This window comes from Podarcis erhardii, assembly GCF_964252035.2.
Source record: "Podarcis erhardii genome assembly, chromosome: 15".
Classification (NCBI taxonomy): Eukaryota; Metazoa; Chordata; class Lepidosauria; order Squamata; family Lacertidae; genus Podarcis; species Podarcis erhardii.
The window spans coordinates 33,496,510-33,521,337 of NC_138505.1; the positions used below are offsets into that span (position 1 = coordinate 33,496,510).

The window sequence follows — 24,828 nt, forward strand, 5'->3', positions numbered from 1 at the left end:
CTGTTGGAACTGTAGTTTGTTAAGTGCTGAGAATTATTGCTAGGTAGGGGCTAAGCTACAGTTCCCATGATTATTTGGGAGAAATAATGTGCTATAAATGTACTGTATGTACTTAGACTTAGAATATCAAACGTCAGCAAGGTACCCTCACCTTACTCCTTCACATTTGAGCAAGATGCCCCAAGGTAGGAATGTCCTGCCACTTACTGTTTGTTTGTCTGTTTTTACTACTTTAAGGCTATGGGGTTCCTGGCTCCAGGTTGGAGAACTGTACCATTTATTTCTGCATGTAACTACTAGCAATGCATAGATAGATTAGATGCACTGATCTAATGTTTAAAAAGAAGAAGCAAAATAAATCCAGGACCTTTGTATCCTGAACATGCTAATCCTTGTGAATATATATATATATATATGAATGAAAGTCACACAGTTCTGCCTTAATGCAATAATTAAAGGGTTAATTATATGTGCCATAAAAACTAAGCTCTGTGATTTATGGTGCACACCCACCCCCTATAATCTGGTCATAAATAAAAGGGCTGGTGATAAGGAAAAGCTGCAGGCAGGAGAGCAACTCACCATCTTTAATGGGCAGTTATATGACATGCTTCTAGTACATTGGCAGTAAATCAGCAGAAACATCTTTTATAGAGTTCTGGGTTTTATGATGTCATTAACTTTCCTCCTTATACTTAAGGGATAATGAAATAAAGTTGTGAGGAGGGATCAAAGGATGAGCCTGGGCTGTGTAAGTTTGAGGTTGCCACAGGAGAGCAGCCTTGCAGGCGAGGATCGTGGTAGTGCTGGTGGTAAAGAACTGGGTGATTTGGGGAGGGGAGGGGAGGGGAGCGAGAAGGAGGTGAAAGACGACAAACTTTTGGCAAACTCTGACTAGCGCACAGAACATTAATGAGCAGTTTTATGAGAAGCAACTCTTTAATCAATGGTCTGTGGCTTCCAAACGTTGCAATTTAGCCTGAATTTTTAACATGCTGGATGGCAAGATCAACCTGAAGTTCAAAGCCGTTTTCAGTCACAGAAGCTGCATTTTAAATTGAAGGTTAACGTGACAGTCTCAGAAGGATAAGCATCTGCAACAGTGTAGTCTTGTAAACCAGCTAGAGCAGGCTGGCAGACTGTTTCAGAAACCTAGCTTTTCCGCAAAGCACAGTTGAGGATCTCAGGAGTTAAGCCCACTCTAGTAGATGACAAATTCCATCAGTTGCACCATTTTTCCCCCTCATGAAAGACAGTGAATTCTGATGTGTTTGGGGCCATAACCCTACCGCAGTGGAGAAGAGGGATATCTTGTAGCAGATAATGCTAACAATCCTGGTCTGCCTGCCCACATCTTGCACAGGTTTTTATTTTTAACTTCACAACCATTTTTCAGATGTTTGACAGCAAATGTGTAAAGCGAAGAGTGTGTGCACCCTCTGTCACATACATTTGCGAGCAAACTCAGTTCACACATGAAACAAAAAAACATGTAACTCAAACAGTAAAGCAATATGTAAACACTGAAACAGAATGAAAGCCTAGAAACACGTGTGTGTGATGAACTAACACAACCCACACAACTAAAATAGGCAAGAAAGAGGCCACAAGTATACCCTTCAAATTAAAGGCCGAAAGCCTGGGTGTAAAGAAACGTGCCTAAATATAGATAATGATGGTGCCAGGTGTGCCTTCCTGGGGAGAGGATTCCACAAGTGGTCAGCCACCACTGAAAAGGCTCATGCTCCACCCTCTATACCCCTCTCCGGGGGGGGGGGGGCACACAGAGAAAAGGCTTAGATAACAAATGCAAGGTCCAGCTTGGGTAGTGTGGGGAGAGGCTTCAAAGATAAACTAAACTATAAAACTGCAAAAATGACAATGATCACCAATACACGGTAGCTGGCGAACATAGATGGAGTGGGCCATGGATATGAGCTGACACGAAGCAGGCTGGGTGGGAAATCAGTGGGAAGTGGTTGTGCTGGATTGTTCCAATAGAAGACAAGAGACACTATTTACATTACAGGAGTGGCAAGTGGTCTCCTCTGTGGTCCAACTAATAAAGGGGGCACCCCAGTCCAAGGCCATTTAGGACAGGAGTAGCCAAGGTTGTGCCCTCCATATGTTTTGGGACTCCAGCTCCCATCAGCCTCAGCCAGCATGACCAATAGTCATGGATGATGAAAATTGTAGTCCAATAACATTTGGAGGACAGAACTCCTGAAAAAAAGTAATGTGGAAGAAGCAGAAGCAGAAGCAGAAGAAGAAGGGGAGTAGTAGTAGTAGTTGTAGTATGGATTTGATTTCCCACTTTATCACTACCCGAAGAAGTCTCAAAGTGGATAACATTCTCCTTTCCCTTCCTCTCCCACAACAAACACTCTGTGAGGTGAGCGGGGCTGAGAGACTTCAAAGAAGTGTGACTAGCCCAAGGTCACCCAAGCAGCTGCATGTGGAGGAGCGGAGACGCAAACCCGGTTCACCAGATTACGAGTCTACCACTCTTAACCACTACACTACACAGGGACTGACAAAGTGATCTAACCTTACTGGAGCAGTGTGGTATGGGAGCTGTGCCTGTAATGTAGAAACTGATCAAATTATGTTCTTTCAGAGGGTGAAGAGCCTGGGATACCAAAGCATATTATTATATTTTAATTATGCCAGAAAATATCCTTTATTAAGTATCGGGAATGCATTTGGTTAGCAGGCGTGAAGCTTAGGCTGCTGTTACTCATCACTTTATTAACAAGAATTGACTTTGCTTGAAATATGAATGTCATAGCTCAACTGAAGAGCACACAGCCTTGTTTCACAATGAATGATAATGGCCTAAACCAAACGTGACCATCTATCTCTTGCCTATCAGTATGCACCCTTCTAGGTGCTGTGGTTTTAACTCTCATCAAGCAACTGCATGGATGAAAGGTATGTTTTGTGAGGTTATTAACAAAATAGGGAAGGAAGGAAGGAAGGAAGGAAGGAAGGAAGGAAGGAAGGAAGGTGGATAATCTTGTGTACTGTGACACCGCCTTAAAATAAGAAAATTTGTTATGGCAATGTTTCTTAGAGAGCTTTATGCATTCAAATATCTCTAAATGAAGGACTGCTCCATGCATTGAACATAACAATCTAGATGATTGTATACCATTACCGAAAATTGAACTCAGCCTGTATAACCTATGCAGAGCTCCAATTTATCACGAGAAACATTTCACCAGCCTATTCACATAATGAGTGTGGATATAAAGTTAGCACCAAGGAAGATGAGAACCCCTCTGGGTTGTTTAACTCAGCCTCTTCTGTCATTCCCTACATTATTCTTTAGAAAATATGTGGAGGAAAAGAAACCACAGGGACCTTGCTGTGAAAACAACAACAAGAAGAGCGATTGGTGCGAGAAGGGTAAGTGAAGTGCCTATGGTGGGATTTTGTAAAATCTAATGTAAATTAAGGGACTGCTGTCCTATCAGACAAAAATAAGCTATCCAGTTCCAAAAACATCCCCCCAACTACTCTATTGATTTTGCAATAATACACAATAGATGGACACAATAACATCCATAAAGAAAAACATGTAAATGTCCTCCCTCCTCTTATCAGAAGCTGGATGACTATTCTTATTCAAATTCCATTATATGATCTCTGCTCCTATTTGTTTACCATCTATTTTTCACCCAAAGGAGTTATGATACCCATGAACATAGTTTTAACAAAGGGTATGCGATCAAGTCCAGACATAGTAACATGTGTAATAAATGGCCACCAACTGGCATGGAAGTGTCTGGCTTCTTTTATCCCTTCAATACTGCTACACCATGATGTGCCTAAAACAATTTTGATACACACAGCTATCTAAAAAAAATTAAAGCTTAATCCTATGTACTTTTATTCAAAAATCAGTTCATTGTTTCATAGGGCTTCTATTGAGGATGAAGTACAGATTGCAATCTAAGAATTAGGTTGGGACTTCTGCACAAGCAAACACTGCTCCTCGATTGCAAATGTCATAAGATATTTAAAACCTGAGGTTCTCCTTGGATGCATGTGACACTCTACTCAGTTGATTACTCAATTTTTTACACATGAAGTTGACCCTGATAAGTGTTAAGCAACTTCAACTGGTTCAAAATGTGGGTTGCTAGATGGTAAGTGGAGCTCACCAGTGACTGCATCTCTCCAGTACTGAAATAACCTCATTGCTTATCCATTTGTTTATGGGAATAATTCAGTGTGCTGTTGCTGATCAATAATGCCCCTAAATCCAACTCTACAATTCTAGGATACCATTCTGGCAGCCTTTTTGGCTAAAGAGCACAGATGCTCTTAACAAAAATATCAATATTTTAAGGGCCTGTTCCAAATACACCACCTTCAGGTGGATAGCTTCTGGTTAGGTTGGCCCTGTGCCCTATTTTGAAGTTCTCTATTTGAGGAAGTCTATCTGGAAGGTTATCCAGTTTAAAAATAAAGAAACATCAGAAGGAAATGTAGCAGGCTTTGAAGTTGTCCATCAATATATTATCCATCAATATATTGTCCATCAATATATATTGTCCACATGTATAATTATAGTGAATATTTCTGATGCATATCTATTCATATAAATTGGCATAGACAAAATTTATGCAAATTTCATTTTTTAATGATTTTAGACCATCCTGGGGTGACAACCTGACTCTGGAATTCTCTCTCCAGCAGGGCTAGTGCAGTACATTTTGCTGTCTGCGGCAGCTGCTTCACATTGCCTAATGGTATGGCAGGCCCAACTCCACAGGGAGATTCTAAGAATCATAGAATTATAGAGTTGGAAGTGTCCCCAGGGGTAATCTAGTCCAACTCTCTGAAATGCACAAATCTCCATTAAAACATCCATGACAGACAAAGCAGAGTCCACAACTGCTCAAGGGAGTCTGTTCCACTGTCAAACAGCTCTTACTGTCAGAAAGTTATTCCTGATGTTTAGTCAGAATCTTCTTTCTTGAAACTTGAATCCATTGGTTCACTTGATCCATCTTCCATGTATTAGCCCTTTAGATATTTGAAGATGGCTATACAGTAATATTTCCTCTCAATCTCCTCTTTTCTGGGCTAAACATACCTAGTTCCCTCAACTGTTCCTCATAAGGCTTGGTTTCCAGACCCTTGATCATCTTGGTTGCCCTCCTCTGCACATGTTCCAGCTTGTCAATATCCTTCTTAAATTATGTTCCAGAGAACTGGAAAAAGTATTCCAGGTGTGGTGTGGTCTGACCAAGAAAGAATAGAGTGGTACGTTTACTTCTCTTCATCTAGACACTATACTTCTGTTGATGCAGCATTAGCTTGTTGTTGCTGCATCACATGACTCACGCTAAACTTGTGGTCTACTAAGACCCCTAGATCCTTTTCACATGTACTACTAGTAAGCCTGGTGTCCCCCATCTTATATTTGTGCAGTTGCTCTTCCTGCCTAAGTGTAGAACAGTGATGGCCAAACTTGACCCTCCAGCTGTTTTGGGACTACAACTCCCATCATCCCTAGCTAACAGGATCAGTGGTCAGGGATGATGGGAACTGTAGCCCCAAAACAGCTGTAGGGTCAAGTTTGGCCACCACTGGTATAGAACCTTACATTTGTTCCTACTGAAATTGTTAGTTTGGGTCCTGTTCTCCAGTTGTTGAGGTCATCTTCAATCCCAAGTCTGTCTTCTGCAGTGTTAGCCACTCCTCCCAGTTTGGTGGCATCTGCAAATTTGATGAGCCACCCCTCAATTTCTTCATCCAAGTTATTTATACAGATGTTGAACAACAACGGGCCCAGAATAGAACCCTGCGGCACCCCACCTGTCACCTTTTTCCAGGATGATGAGGAACCATGAATGAGTACCCTTTGAGTTAGGTCAGTTAACCAGCTACAAATCCACCTAACGGTTGCCTTATCCAACTCACATTTTACCAACTTCCCCGTAGGTTAGTGATAGAGTGTCTGGTTTTCATGCAGAAGGTCCCAGGTTTGATCCCCAACAACTTCATGTATCTTGAGAGGAACTCCCTGCCTGAAACTCTAGAGTGCCGCTGCCAATACTAAGCTAGATGGACCAATGGTCAGATTCGGTATAAGGCAGTTCCCTGTTCCCGAGGTGCCTTCATTATTACTGTTTTGGTGCCAGATTACTTCTGTGCTATTTACCTGAGGTTTTAATTAACATGTAATGATTTTTCATGGCTTTAATTGTGTATTGCTATATCATCTGGCCTTGTAGCTTTATTTTACTATTGCTAGGTCTAGGATATTTTATTGTTATTATTTTTAGTGTCTATTGTAAGTCACCTTGAGGCTTTTTTGTAGTGGAGAAGCACTGTAAAATTGAATTAAAATAAATAATAAAATACAGAATCTTTGTATGTGAATATATTTAAGAAATGCATTTAGTGGCCCCAAATTTAGAACAGTGAGAAAATAACTACCCTTGGGAGGAATATGTACTAGTTGGTCAATATTAATGATCAAAAGATTTTATCATTTTCATGTTACTCAAATCTGCAATACTGCTAAATTGCATTCAATCATCTCTCCTCTGAAGGATTAGTGACTTGGAAGAACAAAATCCACAACCACCAGACTTTGAGCATCATAATTTCTCATGGCTATGCTGCAGAACATTAAGACAGGATGAGGAATTAGCTGTGCCAAGGAGAAAATTTGCTACTGTCAAAGTTATTTAGTTTTTCATTTACAAATACGATGTGATGGAACCAAAGAAGGGGGAAGGGAGGAGATATATTAACCAGCCAATGTTAAAAACTGTAATTCAATATCTGGTTATAAATCTTTTTAATAATGCAAGGTTCGGGGTGATGTTATTTTTATATATTAAGTATGAGATATTGGTTTCTTTTTAAATTAATAGAAGTCCAGATATATTTAAATACTTGATAGGGTTGACATTTCCTAGAAGGAAGGTGGAGTTTATTTAGTGCCCCACCCTTAAAATCAACAACAAACCAACTTACTAAACTCAGACCATTAATGTGGCCTGCTGGGCGTATTTTGCATTTAACCACTGAACAGTTATTTATTATTCTTCCCCTGAAATTTTCACAGTGCCTCTTTCATCAGTTAAATTCCTCCTTTTGAAACAAGCAACATTTGAACAAAAACAGTCTTTCTTCCCCGCCCCCCTTTCTTTCTTTAAGAATCAAAGCATCCCCCCACTCCCTTCTACTGAAATTAAGTTTTCTGGACTGAATTACACAGCTTACACCATAGCAAGTTCAGCCACTGGAAATTATTTAGAAATAGCCAAACTAGAGGGCCAAAGGCCTCAGGCCTTTATCTTAGACTACATGATTGATGTGTTGTGGGCCCTGCTGTGTTTAACAGTGATTTCTATCTGTTGCTAGCGGCAACAGTCAGGGTCTCAGCATGAGGCCAGCAGCAGCAGGCCTCGCTGCAGCAGCAGGGCCGCACACAGGGACAGACAAATAGTCTTTTCAGCTGGACAGGTCTCATGGGGGGGTTTGACATAAAGGGCCCTTTGGAAAAGCTGGAATTGTCAGTCCTTTGATGGCCCCATGCTGGGCCATTAGCTTCTGTTACTAATTTGCAGCGTATGTGCCAGGGCAGAGCGGCAGGAACACCTGCAAGCTGCTCAAATGCATTGTGGGAAGGATTTTATGGGGAGAGCAAAAAAGGGAAGAAAGGACGAGGCATAACCCCCTCCATCTACAAGGGCGTTTGACACTGCCTATTATCATTTTAAGCCATCAAAAGATGACTGTGAACTAGCAACAAGGGCTCCAACTGAAACTGGAAAAGCAGAAAAGCAGCAAGGAAGGAGAGGGAAACGCTTTTTGGATTTTTATTTTTATTTAAAGGCCATCCACCTTAACACAATGAGAGGTTTTTCAGGATCCACCCCCCCTCCCCTTTTCAGGCAGAGGAGGCAATCTTATATAGGCCAAAATACCCAGCTAGAGTGGAGTTTATTAGGAACAGAATTTCTAAATTAAAGCTCAATCTCCCTGCTTAACTTTCTTTGCTTCACTAATTCCACACCTGGAAACAATATTAAACTAAAGCTGAAGATCAAAATGTCGAGGAGCAAAATGTTAGGAGGCAGATTCTTTGAGACACGTATTTTTAAACAGGAAAGGACACTTTGGTCCTGAAGATTTTTAAACAGGAAGAACACTTAAGTTATGAGGATTCAAGTGTGAAAAACTGAAAGTCTCCAGCTACTTAATGGAAGGAAATTTCTAATGAACTCTACACTGGACGCTGCTAGACATCCAGGACTGCTCAAAACAATGCATCACCAACAGACATTATTTCCTGATGTGCAGAACAGTTTTAATACTTGGAAACAAGGGGTGTGATATAGAACCCCCATAATGCAGGGGGTACATAATATTGTGTATGATAACAGGTATGTGGGAAATGTTTGTGGAAATCCCAATGGAAAACCTCTGTGTCCAAGAAAACCTGCCGAGTGCCCACACCAAATACAGTATCTTATTCACAAACCTTCCTTTGATTTGTGTTGATATGCAGGATTAGGAAACAATAACCCTTCCAAGATTGCAGCTTTAGCAGGCAGTGGATGTCACTTTTTTGTTTTCAGTAAATGACTAAAATAATATCAAGCACATGCTGTAAAACAATGAACTAATTCTGTCCCTCTCCCCACTCAAAATGGCTAATGAAAATGTTTGTTCTCAGGCTGAGTTGCCCTCCAGAGTACATTTTTTCCCTACCAAGCTATAAAACATGGGTGCATAATTGAGTCACTGACAGCGCTTGCAGTACAGCGGTGCTCACAGATGTCTGTTTAATAAAAACAAATGGTAATAAGGGGATCAATAGAATGCCAAAAATAATCCTGACTTTTACAATGTTTAGAAAACCATAAGCCACATTTTCCTGCTCTCACAACTTCTGCTGTGATCACAACACTCCAGTTCCTCACAAAGAGAGTTTTATAAATATATGTAGCACAGACTCCTTTCTTTACCCTTTCTGTAAATCCCTAGAAGTCATTTCCTTATTGTTTTGTGAATCTCCTTCCTGGTGGGTTCTCTCTCTCTCTCTCTCTCTCTCTCTCTCTCTCTCTCTCTCTCTCTCTGATATATTGGGGTCTGTTCAGATACTGCTGTACTTCAAGCTACTGCAGCGGTGAAGAGACCAATTGGTTAGCTAATTAAATTGTGAACCCAGTTCTAATTTCACTTCAGTATGCGGTCTTCTGCAAGCCCCTTTCTCTTAACCTCAGGCCACTCTGCCCAGTTCCACCCCTACCTGCTGTAAGATACTGATCTTGGCCAACTTAATAGATTCACACTGTATGGTAGGGAATCTGCAATCTCCAGATATTAGACTGCAGCGCCCAAGAGCCCCACAGCAAACAGTCTGGGATGAGGGCCACAGGTCCGTCCTCCTTGCTGTAAGGTCTACTGAGATAACGGGCATGGGAACTACTAGGAGGCTGTGCCAAATGGTTGATGGGAAAGGTGGGTCTTTGAGAGGCAGGCTTGGAAGGAAATGAGAGGTGACATTCACAAAGGTGTTCTGGGAAACAGTTTCATACATAAGGGGCAGCAAGGGAGAATGAACCTAAGTCATTTTGAGGGAGACTGATTTGAAACTAAGTCTCTCCAGTCAACACTCTTACCCAGTGTGCCACCCTGGCTCTCAAAGAGACCAAAGCTCTTACACTTAGGAGAGAAATTTGGAAATTTCATGGTCTGGAAAAGTTTACACTATATTGTTTGGCTTGCGTTACTACCATTTTCTTTTATAATGTCAACTGAATGATGAGTTTCTCTTCAAAACTGGGGTCACCGGGCTCCAGTCCTGTTTGCTACAGCCGCTCCCCCGCTCCCAAGAATTCCCTTGCCTCAAAAATAATGGAAATATTAATTGTCTTCTCATAGTTTATAGAGAGTTTGTTACATTCGCAATAGAGGATCAGTGAAGATATAAGACGTTTCAGACCCAAGCTCGTTAAGGATAGTAGGACAGCATCGTCTGCATATAGTAAGAGAGGAACTGGTTTCTGATTAAGTTTAGGGGCATGTGATTCTATTTTTTGAAGGTAATCTGGCAAGTCTGATAAAAATAAATTAAATAGAAAGGGGGCAAGAATACACCCTTGTTTTACCCCTTTCGAGATTGGGATGTCTGATGAAAGGTGACCTTTGATGTTAAGTTTGACTTGACAGGTATTGGAAGAGTGTAGATTTTGCATTAGAATCAATAGGCGCTGATCAATTTTTAATTCTGCGAGTTTCCTCCACAACTTTGGGCGGTCAATTGAGTCGAATGCACCACGAAAATCTACAAAAGCAGCGTATATCTTAGATTGCCTTTGGGATCTGTATTTTTCAACCAGATGCATAAGTATAAGACAGTGGTCTAGTGTGGAGCAACCTTTGGAGAAACCTATTTGTTCTTTCCCTGGTAAATTTAGATTTTGGTCTTCTCGAATGGTTGGAAATTAGAGAAATGGAAAATAAGAGGGCAAGAAATCCAACAAGTGAAAATCTATAGGTATCTGGGAATCTTATTCCAGAGCAATTTAGGGTGGGCAACCCATCGCACAAATGCCATAAAACAGGCAAAGTGCATCTCATCAGCAGTTGCCCGTTTTCATTATCAGAAAGGTAATCAATTTATTCCTGCGGCAAATCAGATATTTCAAACAAAAGTGCAATCCCAGATATTTTATGGAATCCCGCTATGGGTCCAAGCATATAACAATGATTTAAAAAAGATTCACTCTAGCTTTCTGAGACGTATTCTTGGACTCCCAGCTACGATCAAATATGAAACAATGTGTGCAGAAATAGGCATACACACAATGGAATATTGGGCATGGTCCACCTCAATAAAGTATTGGTTACGCTGCCACTTTCGCTGCCCTCCATCAAGTCTGCTCGCTGATTTGCTCAAAGACTCCTATAAATCAAGATGGTATCAGCACCTCGAAAAAAAGATTGAATCTTTAGGCATCGAGCTGGAGCCCCTGTACAATTCTAATGAGCAATATATTTCCCATAATATCCTAACTAGACTAAAGGATGTCGAGAGACAAAATATTATGGCAGCTGTAAACAAAATTTGCTCCCCCATATTCTATGAATTAAATATCTTAGATAGCAGAGCCAATTACGTCACTAAACTAATAATCCCAGCCCAACGTAGGGCTTTTATGCTGGCCCGTTTGAATGTTTTTCCCTCAGCATTTGTCAGGGGAAGATATCAAAACATTCCTAGAAACAAGAGACTCTGCAGATGCTCTATGAATGTCCCGGACACTGTAGAGCATATTCTCCTTCATTGCCCATTGTACAGTACGCTCCGTCAACGCGTGCTGTCCCCTCTTTTGGGTGGTCTGGAACCGCAGCAAGGTGAATGTGTGGGATTCTACCTATCCGACGTTGACCAAAGGGTAACGGCGGGGGTAGCCGAGTTTTTGGTAGCAGTCCTCCAAGGAGCAGGTTAACAAGGAAAACCACTGACTCTATATGTATATATATATATGCATTTAGCAAACTGCTGCCTTTTTATATATATTTTAAGGCTTTTATATGTTATTTTCTCTTTTAAGGTTTTATTTCCATAATGCCTAATAAAGGTTTGATAAAGTAAGTATATTAATTGTAATATTGTACTTATTTTGATGATTCTGGAGTACCGCTTTCATGTACTGTATGCCTTATCATAGCAGGTACATTATGACGAATACATTTGTTGTACTTTGCTTGCCATATATTCTTTGTATGCTAGCCCGAACCCGTTTTTTCTTTCTTTTTGTGTATGTACCAATACAGTGGGTTCCTTATTTTTGTGCATACTGCTTGAACAGTGGCAGACCTTGGGGTCTCAGATTTCAGCAGCGCCCTGTGCGATGCCAAAATTTGGCGTTCCCTACCTCTCACCTTCCATTCTACAACATAGAATTTCTTGAAATATCACATTTCATTTTTTCGGCAAGCTGGGAAGTTTTATGTTTATGTTTTTGTTATTTCTGGAGAAAGCAGGGCTCACTTTGCCATGTCTGGCAAGGCTTTCTATTTTAAGGGAAATATTTGACAGAAACAGACACACATGTGCTGACAACAGTTGCCACTATTTCAATGAGTGCAAGTAGAGTAAGCAGACGCCACAAGGGTGTCAGCAGAGCTGCGTGAACATGCGGAAATGAGGCTCCAAAGAGAAGATGCACATTTAGTAAGGCTCAAACCAATTGAAAGGATTGTTGGCCAGGAGATGGAACAGTGTGTCATTCTGGAAGGGGAGGCAGATGGCCTTTTTGGCACCCTGGCATTGGAAAATATTTGTGGATTTTCCATCACATTCAAGATGTCAGCTGGTGGAAATGAAGAGTTGTATTGAACATTAGTCGTACTTTGAGCAGACCCATTGAAATTAATGGATCTGTGTGAGTTGGGTCTATTAAAGCCAATGGTTCTACTTTAAGTATAACTTAGTTGAGCATAGGCCCAAAGAACAAATCAGTCTCTGGAGAGGGGAAGGGGAGAACCTGCAACCTTCTAGAATAGCGCTCACTATGGGAACGGACCTAGCAAGGCAATAGCTGTTCCTCATCCTTGTAGCCAGCAATAGAAAGAACACCTTCACATGGTTGGACACTGGAGTGGTGGACCCACCCTCACAAGGACAAGGAGAATTGGAAGCTGAACATATAATAAATAATTTGTTGGCATCTTCTCACTTCCAAATTCCTTGTGCCTCAAGTTATGTGCCTTGCTTTACTGACTGTCTCCTCTGTGTCTGTAAATCTAAGCAACATTATTAGACCAGGCAGGCTATTATTCATCCCATCATAATTTTGTACCATAATTAATGGGAACCTTCTATTTACCAGGAGGCACTTCAGACACAGTCTCTTTGTGCCCCCTCCCTCCTAAGTTCAAATTCCAAGGGAATTCTACAATGAGCATGGTAAATACCTTATTACTGGGTTTTTTATTTTTTTAAAAAACACAATAAACTAGAAGCTTCCAGACATTTAATTACAAAATATATGCAAATGAAAGACATCAACAAGCCTACAGGAAGATTCCTGCTTCAGTATTCTAGAGAAGCCTCAATAAATATTTCAAGGTTTCAAATGGATGCTTTGCAATCGTATGCTTTTCATTTGCATGAGTGCCGGAAGGAAGCGTTCAAAACCGCCTCAGAGCAAACACAGAGTATTTTCCTGTAAAACTTTAATTGGGAAACTGACACTATATAATCTGTACATCATTGCCTCTGAGCTGTTGTTAAAAAATTAAAGCAGCATCAAAGAGCTGCTTTGTTAAATTAACACATGTTGTATATCCCAGACGTGCTCTGTGCCACAGAAGGAAATTGCTTTGAGCCGTAAACAATTTGACTAGGAAAGCTGGCAGGGCAGAGGTAGCAAAAGCATATAAATAAGAGGTTCAAAGCTGAGGCTATCAAGAGCCAATAGGTCACAAGTAAATGGGCAATGAGTTGTGGTTTTGTATGGTTATGAAAGACAGGTAATTTTTTTTAAGAAGGAAAACCAATGTCTGCAAGAAAGATGCATTAACAAACAGTTTCCTAAATGTGTTTCAAAAACAAATGTCCTCACCAGGGGAAACCACTCAGAATGAATAATGAAACCCATGTTCTGATTGAGTTCAGTCTCCTCCAGCTTTACTCTAAAGCAAATAGACTTGCAATACAATACAATACAATACAATACAATACAATACAATACAATACAATACAATACAATACAATACAATACAATACAAATGGCTTGTTAGTCTTACTTAGAGAAGACCCACTGAAAGTTAGGGACATGACTAATTTACATCTATTAATTTGAATGGGGCATATAATTTCAAAGGGGCAATCACAAATTATGCAGTCGAGTTTCCTATATTTGGAGAAATCACAGGGGGTCAGCACACCTGCAGTGCACTAGATAACTTCAATCTGAGTAAAACTTACTTGGATGCAACCCTATGTCTACTCGAGCCCCACTGAGTTCAGTAGGGTAGGTGAGAATAGGATTAGAACCTTAGCAGTTGCAAGAAATAATTCAGTTCAAGTTTAATGGACAGGGAAGGTGCTCTCTAGAGCAGGGGTTGTCAACCTGGTCCCTACCGCCCACTGGTGGGTGTTTCAGGATTCTAGGTGGGCGGTAGGGGGTTCTACGGCACAAGCTGAATCCTCCTTCCATCGAGCCCTGGTGGGTGGTAAGGAATTTTTACCATCCAGAAAGATGCATTAGTGGGCAGTAGGTATAAAAAGGTTGACTACCCCTGCTCTAGAGGATACTGAATGCAACCAGGAATATTGATTTCATAATTTCTGTGTTGAGTGGTTTCATACAGGGATGACATTTGTGCTAAAAATTCACTGGAAAATCAAGAAAGCACGCCTCTTTCAAAATCTCCTTTCCATCCAGTCACTTGGGCTTCTCTTCATTCTAATGAACAAAGTGTCCCTTCTCTTGATTTCTCTTCTTTCAATTACAGATGACACTCCATCATCCCACGAAAAGGTGGGTGCTGCCTCTTAACCTGTGCTAAATTTTTGTCTTGGGCTCAATAAACCAGAAGGATTCCTCCCTCAATCTGGTTGTCCATTTCTGCACACTTTTCCAACTCTACAATATCCTTTTTTATATGTCGCAATCAGATCTGTTCACAGTAGTCTGCTGGGATCTGCACCTTTAGCAATGTAGCAGTAGGATAAGCTAAATATTCCAGGAGTGTAAGGAAACTGGCTGGCAAAGCTGTTTCATGGCCTGAAAATCCACAACTGAGCTGAGATGTCACAAATTTTTATATCCTCAAAGTCTATGTGCTGGGCACTATGGCTCAAATTGTGCTATTTGCAAAAGATCAATGTCTCAGATCTTTGTTGTCAATTGAGAAGTTAACCATGCCACTATAGGCTACAGACCACTGGTAGCTAACACAGTGTCCTCCAGATGTCGATGGCTTACAACTCCCATTATCCCTGACCATTGGACGATGCTGGCTGGGGCTGCTGGGAGTTGGGAGCTGAGCAACATTTGGAGGGTACTCCATTGGCTATCCACCTGGTCCATGAAGTTGGTTTAAGAGTTTTGCATCTTAACACAAGCCAAGCCAATGAAGGGCTTCTGGTCAGTACTGCTGAAGCAGACTAACCAAGCAACTCTTGCAGAAATAAGATAAGTATTTTATCTCCAACCCCACACTGTAAAACCCTATGGGAGGTTAAAAGCAAATGTCTTCCATACATAAATGAGAGTGCTCATGTAATTTTATCAGCCTCTCTGGAGTGACCAGCTATTTCTGTCAGAACCACTCAAATATATCTCTTCCTTGCCATTACTAGAATCCACAAGGCAACTAGAAACGCTACTCAACTGCACAGCTTAACTGATTAAGTAGGTGGGAACTGATGCCAGATCAGCACAAAAGTGTCTCTCTGCTAACCAGAAACCAGCCGCAAGCTGTGTCAGGGGACTGACCGCAGATATCATGCTGATAGCAAAGAGGCTTGAAATTACAACTTCCTGTTTCACTGCTCTCACGGTCACATGCAACCTCAGAGAGGAAACGCTAGCAGGAAGAGAAACGCCTTCAGATGGTCAGACAACTGCTTAGTGTGAAACATGTCCCTGTGGTTCATTTTTTAGCAGTGATCATTCACCGCAAGACAGAGATGACACTCTTAAAATGTGTCATGATACGCCTCTCTCTCTGTCCAGAAATACACATGCACAAATTGATTTGAGTAGAGCCAATCAAGGTGGGGAGATTATATATATGTATATATATATATATATTGCAATCTACAAGTGTGGGGAAATTGCACCAGAGATGGAACTACTATTTTTAATCATGTTTCCACAGCTGCTGATTGTCAGGTGAAAAGACTGAGTGTTCAAAGAAAGAGAAAAAATGCCAAAATAATACTTGCACACTGTAAGGTGCTTCTGTGTATATGTGTGTGTGTTGAACTGTGGTCTGCAGTGCTTCACCTTCTGAAGTACCAGCTTGTGCTCTGGGTCCTCAGGAGGCCAGACAGATTAGGTTTTAGGGGAAATATGTAATATAGGCTGCAGTTCAAGCTGGGGAGAGTCAGCTGCCCTCCCAGCTTGATAGCGTCAGCTGACACTCCAACTCAATCAGGGCACACCAAGCCCTAAAAAGTTCTTGCCGCCAAGCCAAGTTCAACCAAGAGTCCTGAGGAAGACTCTCCTGCTGTCTTCTCCTTACTACTGTCTCACATTTTAATTCTTGCCTGCATTTCACTCCACATCTACTTCTGGATCTTGAAACTTGACATTCTGCCTGGCTTCAACTTTGCACTTGCTAGTCATCTTCCTGAGCTGGTGCCTGAACTCCGGACATCTGTTGCTCTTCTGATTCTCATCCTCTTGCATCTGAGCTGAACTCCAGCCACAGTGCATCTCTGAGTTAGGCCAAGGCCTGACGTCTCATCACATACACAGGACATGATTAGCTAAGTGGCAGCAGTAGCAGAGAAAGAGGGGGGGACGACGACGAAAAGGGCAGGGAACACTGGGTGGCACTTACCTTGGGTGGCACACCAAACCCCAAGGTGCAGGGCCCTCCAGCCCCTAACCTGCCACCTCCCCCTCAGCTGCCCTCCAGAAGAAGGGTGCCTGGGAGGGACACAACACCTCAGCCCCGCACTGCTTTTGCAGGCAGCGTGCACACATGTCATGTCCCCCTCACTGCCATCCAAGTGGAGGGGACCAGGCAGGGATGCAGCTCCAGAGGCGCGCCCAGCCCCCGGAATGCCCCACCCTATGGAGCTGTGTGCATGCAATATTGTGCGTACCCACCCCAGGTGTCACCGGGGTTCCCTATGCCACTGGGAGGCACTGTGACATCATCATGCTGGATACATGTTCTCTGATTAGTGGGATCATACAGATAACCGAAAGCGGAGAAGTGTCAAAGGAACTTGAAAGGAGCTATTGTGATGGCCACTGGCAGTAAACAATAGATTCTACTGACTGACAAATGAAAAGGGCAGCAAACAAGAGCAAAACAGTGCAAAAATGTGTGCAGAATGTCTTTCAAGAAACTTTTTTTTTTGGGGGGTACTCCCTGTTTTGCACCAAAACAACCCTTTAAAAATTCGTCTCAGATTTAGTCCTTAAAAATAAAAGTCAGCCTGCCTAGCTTTGACCTAACATCTGCCTATGGCCACCCTTTACCTTTTATTGCGGTCTTGGAACTTGAAGTTTTGCCTAGCTGATTCCACACTAGCCTCTGGCCTTTTGATCCTAATTGCCTGATTCAGTGTGTGATCCCTAGTCCATTTCTAACCATGTCTGTTGCCCTTCTGATCCTTACCAGCCAGCACTTGGACTCGATCCCTAGCTGCAGTCCATTTTGGAATTAGGCTGAAGCACATGCAACCAAATGTTTTTGTTGAAATCATAACTGGGCTGCATGAAGAGAGAAATGGCAGAAATTTCAAAAGGAAGTGGGAGAGAGAGAGAGAGAGAGAGAGAGAAAGAAAGAAAGAAAGAAAGAAAGAAAGAAAGAAAGAAATGGTTCATTGTTGACTGTTGCAGTTAAAAGTATGTCTGAATTTTTTAAAAAGCTGAAGACCACAGGTCTAAGTGGTCTCTGGAATGCTTGCAGTTCACCACACTTCGGAAAATGTTGCAAAACTGTATTCAAAGCAGAGCAATCTGGATATATCATCAATCATCAATCTAGTTTAACTCAACAAAATCCACAGGGAAAATTCAAAGTGAGTAAACTTTGCACTGCTAATTATTTTCAAGTACGTAGTTCAGTGTAAACTGTCCCTAATAAGATGAGGGGGGAAACTAGCATCTTAGTGGAGATAGTATTGGTGCCCCCCCCCCACTCCCAATTGTTTACATGACCCAAGTACTCAAAGTGCCTGGAAGTGTCTCAGCAGGGCAAGCCTGGGGGTTGTAGTCCAAAACATCTAGAGGGCACCAGGTTGGTGAAGGCTGGCAGCTGAGACTATACACAAGGGAGGAGGTGGCATTCTGCATGTGCTGTGGGGTGTGGGGGGGTGAGTACTATCCTCTTTATTGGAACCTTAGGACCCTGGCTGAAATTAGCTTTCAACACACATTTATTTGGGAATAAGTCCCATTGGACTCAACAGTGGCTTACATCTGAGTAGTCACAAGTAGGATTGCACTGTCAACTCTGCATTCATTTCCCAAACACACCATTGCGCCAGAAAGTCTCTCCCCATGCCTAAAAAAGCTATTTATTTATTTATTTTTAAAAAATACATTTGGTGTGCAATTATTGAAAACAACAGCAACCCCACTGTTCTCTGCCAATAGCCACCAATTTGCATGGCTTTAAAGAAGGATTAGACAATTTCACAGAGGATAAGTCTACCAATGTTTAGTTCTACCTCCATTGTTGGAGGAAGGGTATTTCTCAACATCAACTACAAGCAGGGCAGGATGTGCTGTTACACTCAGGTCCTGCTTTTGAGCCTCCCATAGAACAAGATGCTGGACTAAATGAGATTTCGGTCTGATCCACAGGGATCTTCTTAAATAGGCAACATACCTGGTATAAGAAAGCAAACAGGCAGCCTGAAGTACGATTGGGGGGCAAGGCTCAGAGTTGCACCAGTGGTCAAGTTTGCATCTAAAGCAAGTAGCAAAGCTGCATTCATACTTCATGAGAAGAGTCATGTCGTGACTCTTACTAAGATTGTTACATCCAACTCGACTCTTAAATATACATCCTGAGTAGCAGATGTAGCAGACTTGTTACTGTAGGCTATGTCTCCTGAGGGTGAACAACAAGCCCTTTGTGAGAACCTAGAGGGAAGGAAAGCTGGTGATTTAACAAGGAGGAAAATGTGTAGTATCAAAACAGCTCTCTTGTGACTTACTCCTCACTTCTGTTCATGCCTGACCAGCTTGTTTTTAGTAGCATCTTGACTATTACATCTTCCCTTTGCACCGTAAATCCCAGCTGGAAAATGCAAGAGAAAATGTGGAAGACAACCATTTCAAAAAATCAGAAACTCAGATACAAAAATTATTGGGAGAAGCTGCAGGCAGAAATAAACGAAGATGTGACATGTACAATTGGATTGTTCTAGGTTCAGAATTCGAAGTAAAATTGTCCACACATATATTTAAATTCTGGAAAGGCCTCCAGACCTACAAAGCTAATGTGCTTGAAAGGTGAGCGAGAGATGCAAGCAGAGCAGGAATACAAAGCTCAGCATCTTTCCCTAGATAAAAGTTTTTGATGCTGAAGAATGAGGTTAATAATATAGCTATGTGCAAGGACTCCTCGCACCATCCTCCACTTTTTCTCTCAGGGTGATGAATGAGTTTGGGTTTTAAAGAGACCCTGGAGTTGCAAGCACCCTTGTGGCACGCCGTACAGATACATTCCTATCAAAAGAAAGAGTATACAAACTAAAATGTGGGTGCAACTGAAAGCAGCTCAGGGGCAGTGATGGCTGGTGCCCATTGAGGCTGGCAAGGCGGACGAAGGCAGGAACTGAAGCCCAACAGTAGTTGGTGCCAGAGCCAATGGAAAGCAGATCTAACTAATTCTAATTTTGTCTCCATCATCCACTCTTATTTATATAAGGGGAAAACACTAAGACTAAAGAAGAGGAAGCTGACAAGCAGTGCCACATCCTGGGCTGGTTAGAAGGAAGAAGGCAGACAGGTGGGCAAGTGATTAAGGGCAGACTGAGGTTGGTAGGGCAGTGCCCCATTCAACATTTTGCCTGGCTTCACTGCTCAGGGGGATTTTTTCCACGCCAGCAGGCTGGTTGTGAAGCCATTCTGTTAATGAACAACATTTTTACCAAAGAGCTAAAAAAAAAACCCAGTTGAAAAAAATAGCTTTATGAAACCACAATGTCTCTTTTAACTGTTGCCCAGGGATGGGCTGCAAAGATGAGGCAGCAGCTGTAATTGGAGGGCCTGTGAGCACAACAGCTACAAGCAGTTGCTGGGAAAGCTTAGACTAACTTTTTGAAGCTGGCAATAAGAGCTGCCTCATGAACTCAGCCTGGCAGCTCCAGAGGATTCGTTTTTCCAAACAATGGGGTTCACAGTAACCAAACAGCTGTTCGGCTTCCTGGTTACCATGCTTGTAAGCCTCACAGCTGATAATAATGTGAGCCATTTCAACATAGGATGGTTAGCAGCAGGAAGTGAAGATGCAGTGGGGATGAATTGTGGCATGTCAGCAAAGTCACTTAAATAATGCAGACGGGAGACCAGAGTGAAAATCCTGAGGAAACTGAACAAACTGAAACTGTATTAACTTGAGGAGAAAGAAACAGAGAAGTTTTTGTCTTTTTTACTTCAGGCCTTGTACATAGCAGGGAGACATTCAACCAACCAGAGAGAGGGAAAACACAGAACTACACAGCCAATCAGAGCACGTGCTACCCCATGAAAGTGTTGGGAAAAAGCCTGAGCAGCTTGGGTGGATAAAAATCCTAACAGAAAGACCCTCCCACTCTGCCTGGTTGCTATAAGCAATACCTCAAGCCAACCCCATGGTTAGCTGACTGATAAGAGAATTAACCCTTGAGTTACAGCTGAATGATCCCTGCTGTTGCACTCCCAACATAGTAAAGTGTTTCACATCCCTACTTTCAACCCCATGCACTGAATGCACTGTTGCTAGTAGTCAAGTGGCCTTAGTGACATATACAGTGCTGCCTTTCATCAGCCAAAGCTGCTTGTGTCAAGGTGTGGCCCCACTGGGACACACAGGGCCTGGTTACAGTCATCCATGTTCTGGCAACCTCCAGGTTAAGACTGCTGCAATGCGTTGTACACGGGACTTCCTTTGAAGGCTGGCCAGAAACTGCAGTTTGTCCAAAGCACAGTTATCGAGCTACTAACTGGGATCAAGCACAGGGAACATATACAGTCAGCCCACAACTTGTGTGGGGGTTATGTTCTGGAGATTGCACCTAAAGCCAAAATCATGTTTTGTCAAAACACATTAGGTTCAGTGGTGGGTGCGACTGCCAAAGTCATTTGTCCTGGAACTCCACCCCCTTTATTTTATTTTATTTTATTTTATTTTATTTTATTTTATTTTATTTTATTGCCACACACGTAAAGCTGAATGTGCACAAGTTAAAGGCAAGTAAGTCGCAAGCTTACTGTATCACCAAAATTTAAAGAGCTCCACTGGTTCCTGATCCATTTATGAGCACAATTCAAAATGCTGGTGGCTTACTTTTAAATCTCTATTTTGTCCTTTGCAGGCCTTGGCTTTTACTCTCTCTGCTATGAGACTCTTAATCTCAGGGTCATAGGTTTGAGCCCCATGTTGGGCAAAATATTCCTGCATTGATGGTTGGACTAGAGGACCACTGTGGTCCCTTCCAACTATTTGATTCTATGATATCCCATATACACATTTCTGTTATGATTGCTTTAAGCATTTGTTTTCATTAGGTTTTTTCCTTATATGTAAAACAAGTGTACATAAACAGTTATATTTTTATTATAAAATATGCAGTGTTTAACTAACTGAACCTGCTACTAGTGACTACCTTTCTTTCCAAGGCTTGGTACTACTGGCATGAAATTCAACTGTGTATTCTACCCAGCCATCTTAGCTCAGTCCGAGTCTAAAAATAAAGAGGAATGAGGTGATTAGAATAAATCCCCTTCAAACTACAGATTGGGGGGGGGGGCACTTTTGAATAGATGTGATGTTGATGATGACTCTGATTCAATATTGCCACATCATGCATATGTGGGACACCATACATTTAAGCAACCCCCTTGCCCAAGAATCCTGGGAAATGCAGCTCTCTAAACTATAATTCCTGATACCAATCCAATCCAAATAACTTTATTGTACTAGCCATAGGTCATGACAAATCTGAAACCAAAAGAAATAGAAGCAAAAGGGGTGCTGAGCCACAAATTAAAGCCTCTATTTAGATCTCTGTGTCTCCTGTCCAGTTCACTGTTATGTTTTCTTTCTGATCTTTTAGGCCGCCAAAGCAAAAAGGGTTACTTTATGAGTCACTAGACCATTTACCATGGGACTTTCTCTGCCGTGCAGAGACATCTTTCCTGTATATTTGATAAGGTGAGAATCGCCTCCTGGGTCCAATGCATAGCTTGAAAACGCAGCTCAGTAAAAGCAAATCTATGTGAGGCTCTCCGTAGATTCAACAGGTAACTGGCTCTCCTGATACTATTAACAAACTACATTTTCCAGGATTTTTTTGGGGGGGTGTGTGTGTGTTTTAAATGTATGGTGCTCATGCAGCCTAAATCTCAGGAACCTTCTTTCCATATATGTTTTAAATCTACTACCGTTCTCTTTCATATAATTTCTTTTGTACTTGCAGTAATCTAGAATAGCAAGACACCTGTAGTTTCCCCAGGGAAACTGTATTATTATTCAACTCTGCTTCTCATATTTGGGGAAACTATCTTAGCACATAGAAATGATGGGCATCCTTTGCTCATGCACTTACTGAACAGTCTAGATGTTTCTTTTGGTCTTTGCGGTCCAAATCCAGTGCACAGAAACATAGGAAGCTGCCTTATGGGTCCATCTACTTTAGTACTGTCTACACTCAAATGGCTCTCCAGCGTTTTAGGCAGCAGACATTCCTAGTTCTACCTAGAGATGTCACAGGTTGAACGTTGGACCTTCTGCATGCAAAGCAGTTGCTCTGCCACTGAGCTAAACCCCTACAGGTGTGAGAATTGCAACTAGATAATGTATACAAAGCAGACTGTTGGCTGAGCTAGCTTAGTGTTGTCTACACTGAACGGTAATAGCTGACAGGGTTCTGCCAGGGATTGGAAACTGGGACCTTCTGCGTGCACAGAGAATGTTCTACCAGTAAGCTATGGCCCTTCTCCAAGAGTCTCTGCCTCTGGTATTTCCCTTGTTCTTGCAACCTTTTCATTTCATAGTTAAATAGGCCAACACAGCACACCATTTACCCCTTTTCTGCTCAACCTCAGCTGCTGTTGTCCAGTGTTGTTCCAACTTTAATGAACACAGGAAGAGAAACTGAATTGGTGGTGGTAGGGACAAGCAAAATACAGAACAAAAACTAGCAAAGCATGGCACCCCCGCATGTTAATTTTCTATTATGAGTATGTCACAGCATGTGTACAACAAAAAGGCCATGGCTGCCTTTGTGTCATTAGCAGAAAAAGAAGCTAGGTACCAAGAACCTTTGCCTGGGTGGTCATAGCTCACGTTGACAACACGGACTTTGGACAGCAGGAAATAAATGGGGAAACACAAAGCCTCAGCTAACCCCACCTGAGCCTGCTTTAGAGGAAACATCAAATAGCAGTGCTGGCTTGCTGAGCAAGGAGGGCTTCCTCTGCTTCCTGTAATGCTTTTGTTTAGGAGAGAAAGAGAGAGGGCAAGCAACACACACAAGTAAGACACATCATTCTCAGAGTCTGTGCCTGCATCAGCACTTGTTCAAAGGTCAGCATTGATTTGAGGCAGGTATTATCGTGCACTGCCTGAACTAACAGTGTATGGGAATTGGCATATACGCAGTGGTGTTAAAAACAGCACTGACCCGACCGTACCTGTTTGATGGGGGCAAGTTTGCTGGCTTCCCTTTCTACCTTAGCAGAAAGGTTTGGGTGTGGAAATACGTTTGTTCCTGCAAATTGTGTTAACCACAACTTTTCTATTTTCTTTTGGGCTAGGAGGGAACTTTAGAAGGAGAATGAAGGCCAGAAACTATGGTTACACTTGCTTAGAGAGCAGCTAAGATGCACAGCAAATGGATAGGGGATGAAATACAAATATGAAAAAAGATTAACAAATTACAGTGGACACAGCTGAAGTGAATAAACATCCCTCCAATCAGGAGTATGCTGGCTACTGCTGTTACTCCCATGAGCACATACTTTAGGTCCATGTAGAGGGCCTTCCTTCCAAAACAGGGTGCTTTCTACAATAATTTAAGCTTAACACCTGTCTCTTCATATGGACATCCCTCAAGGTATACCACCCTTCACGCAGCCCGCCTAAGAAGAAAGCCATGTTTGACAAGGCTTTCCATTCTGTGTTTTTCCGGGGGGCGGGGGCAGGTGCAGTAAGAGCTTCTAGAGGAATAGGATCCTCATATGTTTTCCACCTACTGTCAAGGAAAGGAAAGGTGGCTATCAGTAAGTACCAGCAGGGTGAAGTAGTGGCACTTAACCAACCTCCCATTATAAGCGTTGTTGCTGCAGCTTATGAGGAGATGGGCAGAAGCACATTCAGCAGGGTGCAAACACACCATTGAGAACATCAGATTGGCCCCACCAGTTTATTTGCACTTACCCTCCTGGTAAGCTGCGGCAATACCTGTGATAGGAGGTCAGATAAGCGCCGACCCCCATGCATTCTAATTTACAGAGCACAACCCTCTATTTAAAGAATTCCTCATTTTGAAGGGCTGTCTGGCCCAAGTTGGGTTTAAAGTTAAATAACAACAAGAAGGGGGAAAAGAAGGGCAGCCTTGAAGCTGCCCATCAACAAACTGAGAAGGCATGCAAAGTCACTTGGTCACAGTCACCTCCACTCTGGTGAGATCACTGAGATGTACTGCATTTCTATTTAAACAGCAGTGACTATATCTAAAGTTGCATCTATGGCTGGTATTCAATTAAGTTTTACTCAGAGCAGACACATTGAAATTAATGGACCTAACTTAGCCATGGGACGCGGGTGGCGCTGTGGGTTAAACCACAGAGCCTAGGGCTTGCCAATCAGAAGGTCGGCGGTTCAAGTCCCTGTGATGGGGTGAGCTCCCGTTGCTCAGTCCCTGCTCCTGCCAAC

The 24,828-nt window shown here is 42.2% G+C and overlaps 1 protein-coding gene and 1 long non-coding RNA gene across 11 annotated transcripts in view; one reads left to right on the plus strand and one right to left on the minus strand.

Annotated features, from left to right (window-relative positions):
• Window positions 1-24,828, minus strand: part of FBRSL1 (fibrosin like 1) — a 791,131-nt gene that overhangs the window by 378,085 nt on the left and 388,218 nt on the right. The gene's annotated exons all lie outside the window — the stretch shown is intronic.
• LOC309330812 lies at window positions 5,573-8,511 on the plus strand. Its single transcript, XR_014151601.1, has 2 exons — window positions 5,573-8,414; window positions 8,466-8,511. It is a non-coding gene; the product is annotated as an uncharacterized lncRNA (long non-coding RNA).